At 40.8% G+C, this 3,325-nt stretch overlaps 1 protein-coding gene and 1 long non-coding RNA gene across 3 annotated transcripts in view; one reads left to right on the plus strand and one right to left on the minus strand.

Annotated features, from left to right (window-relative positions):
- Window positions 1–1,300: 1,300 nt before the first annotated feature.
- On the minus strand, window positions 1,301–2,988 carry LOC125619403. Its single transcript, XR_007350934.1, has 2 exons — window positions 2,785–2,988; window positions 1,301–2,155 (listed from the first exon to the last, which is right to left on the minus strand). It is a non-coding gene; the product is annotated as an uncharacterized LOC125619403 (long non-coding RNA).
- Gpd2 (glycerol-3-phosphate dehydrogenase 2) overlaps window positions 2,952–3,325 on the plus strand; it is a 194,802-nt gene continuing 194,428 nt past the window's right edge. For both annotated transcript variants that reach the window (XM_048812290.1, XM_048812288.1), the window contains exon 1: window positions 2,952–3,304. The gene's annotated coding sequence lies outside the window, so the exon portion shown is untranslated. The remainder of the gene's footprint in view (window positions 3,305–3,325) is intronic.

Raw genomic sequence — 3,325 nt, forward strand, 5'->3', positions numbered from 1 at the left:
TCAGGCCACCTGCCTCTTCATCGTCCTGTGTGTGTGTGTGTGTGTTTTCTTAGAATAGAAATCAGGGACATCTGAGATATATCCACTGAGCTACATCCCTAGCACTTTTTATTTTTTAATTTTTAATTGTGGGACAGGATCTTGCTGAATTGCTGAGGAGGGCCTTGAACTTGTGATCCTCCTACCTTAGCCTCCCTGGTTTCTAGGATTATAGACATTTGCCACTATGCCCAGCCAGTCCTGCTTCTTTATCTGATGCACCTCCCCAAGCACTTGGGTAGGTGTATTTAAATGTTGGGTCTCCCCACTCCATGAAGAAACTTTTTTGCAAAGCTTCTTATTTCAGAGATTGACATACTGCAATGTGGACACAACAGGCTTGGTTCAGTAACATCAGTGGGTTCTCTGTGTTCGGTAAGTTTCACCGGTAGCAGCTGGGTTTCAGATGTCTTAGTAGCAGGTGGTCAACACTTCAGGCTTGGGAAAGGAAGAACTTCTTGCTCATTTTGTTATGCTGTAGTATAAGCAATGATTTAAATTCACTTGAAAGTACTAGAAAGATGAAATAAGTGAATGGAAGGCACTCAAGTCTTTGGTAAGACAGGAAGGAAGGAAAAGGAGAAAACTTCAGGTTTTGTAGTTATGTGAAAGTGGAAACCCATGACTGTCCTGAAGTTTTCTTGGGTACATAAGAAAAGAGTTAGGTGGCACCAAAGTTATCTGATACTGGCAATCTGAAAAACAGTAAACATAGTTTCCTTCCAAGTGCTTAGTCATGCTTATGATGGCAAGGAGAAATATTTGAGACTCTTAACTTCCCTGAAGTCTTGGTCTTCAAGATTGTTCCTGCTGAAATGATTAATTTATGCTTCTCAATGTGGTTATGATCAATGTTTCCATTCCCTGCCCCCTGTTTTCTCTTTGTAATCCCTAAACCTGTTTTCATTTGGCTTGCTTTAATTCCTTGAGTAAAAAGAAGCAGTAGTGTTTAGGGAGAAGTGTTTTTGTTTTAAATATGGTTTATGGAATAATAATTCTGAAGAACAACTCCTAAATTCATAATTATACCCCTTTTCCCTTTGAAATTATTTTAATAATGAAAAGAAATTGCTTAGACACATGGGAAATTGTGTTCCTGTTAGGTATTCCAATCACCAACCAAACTCTTTGACTGAAATTCTTGTCACAATAAGGGTGAGAGATAGGGGCAGAGACAAGAAGGCTGAAAGCTGCTTCAGGTATTCATAAACGGTATCTTTAAAAGCCTTTTAAAGCATTAAGTATTAGACTACAAGGAAAATGTGTTTTTATGTTTTATTCCAATTAGAAAACTTTGATGGAGTAAATAGAGAATACTATTTTTATAAGTTTCTGTGGGATCTTAAAGCAGAATTATAAATCTACACAATTTAAAATTATCTAGTATTTCATTTCTAAAACATTAACATTTTTATATGCTCTAAACAAATTATGCTCAGGATAATTACTAGCCAGCAATGTTTTTATCCAGTAAATGAAATAATCTCCTATATAACAATTTCTTATTTAATTTATTTTATTCAAGGCAACAATTGAGATGAGATGTGTATATGGAGAGCCGGGAAATGCACAGCAGAGATGTGTAATTTTGGAAAAGAATTTCAATCTCAGTTGCAGGCTGATCAGATTAACAACCTTGACTCTTCTCCTTTACCAGTTCTCTATACAAATCTTTTTTCTTCTGTAGTCTTCTGGATTCCCACTGGATGTTTACCCTCCTTCTGCTTTCTGTTGTTTCTTCAGGCCCTTACTTTGGCAAGTAAAATCATGTCCAATGCTTTTTACTCTACCTTCTCCCATATCCAAGTCAGATGGAGGTCTGACAGATGGCCATGGGTTATTGATGAAAAGATCCCTGTGGGCTTTGTAGCTAGCAAGGTGATGAGGACTTGGGGGAAAGCAGACACAGGAGGGCCTGGAACCAATAATTCACATAAGCATTCATTTCAATCAGTAAACACTTAAAACATCTACTATAGGAACTATGATAGGCACCATAGTAAAAAGTGGTATAAGAGATGGTCTCCATTTTCCAAGCACTGAACTTTTCTGGGAGAATTAGTGGGAAGGAAATCCAGGACTGGCACCAGATTATATTTCTTTGTTGAGTAATTTACTGAAATAGATAAAAGTTAGAGATTTGAAAAAAACAAATGTGAAAAGCATTGGTATATTACAAGCGTTCTCAACTTTGGCTGCTCATTATAATCTCCTATGGTAGCTTTTAAACAATGGTTTTCAAACTTTAGTGCGCAAGAGTATCTGGTTAAATCTGATTACTAAGCCCGTCCCAGAGTTTATGAATCAGGTAGTCTAGAGTGAAAAAGAATTTGCATTGCTATCAAGTTCTTAGGTGATGCTGATGCTGAGTGGTCCCAAAGCTATACTTCTGATAGCCACTGTTTTTAATTATAAGGATTTTCAGGTCTTGCCTTCAGACTCATCCAATGGGTGTAAGGATGGAAATCTGGTATTGTTCATTTTTGGTTCCTCAATTTTAATGTAGGTCTAAGGCTGAGAACCAGTGTTCCATTGTATAGAGAATGGTTGACTCGCTGAAGTTGCTGAGTTTGGGACTCAATGAATCTACACATTCCTATAGTTCAATTTGTAGGAATTCTGCTGTTTAATCATCTTAAATAAATGACAATATTTGATTTAAAAAGCAAGACAACAAAAACAACTCTGAGATTGTTGTTCAAACTAATTTGGCTGCCTTAATTTGTAGAGTCTTTCAGACTATACCTGGGTACTTTCCAATGCCACCTTAAAAACATTTTAGGGGTCTTCTGTGGAAAAATCTTCAAAGAAGCAGGGTCCATTAGAACCCCATCTAAGCCTTCCTTGGACTTGTCTAGCCCTCAAAGTTCCAATAAGTGAGCTGGAGTGGGCATGCTCAGTGGGCAGGGTCGGGTTTGCGGGGTGCAAGTGGGAAGCCTGTTACTCAACTGCAGTGGCTTGCCTCCTCCCCCCACCTGTACGAGGCTGGGCCCAAGGAGCCTGTGCTCAGCATCCCACCCCCTGGTGACTGGGCTTGGTCTTCTCTGCGGGTCCCAACGCTGACATTCTGGCAGGGGGTCAGGGGGCCTGGCGCGCCTCCAGTGCGCGCGGCTGGGGGCAGCCGGGGTGAGGGACTTGGGCTCTTACGGCGGGGTCCCAGGGGTCCGCTTGCCTCCTAGACGCGTCTCTAGGCCCAGGGAAGCCTGCCTACCCAGCGGTGCTGAGTAGGGGAAGCCAGATCTGGGGGCGGGCGACGAGAAATCAGGTAAGCCAGCTCTGCCGGCCT

This window comes from Marmota marmota, unplaced genomic scaffold (assembly GCF_001458135.2).
Source record: "Marmota marmota marmota unplaced genomic scaffold, marMar, whole genome shotgun sequence".
NCBI classification, from domain to species: Eukaryota; Metazoa; Chordata; class Mammalia; order Rodentia; family Sciuridae; genus Marmota; species Marmota marmota.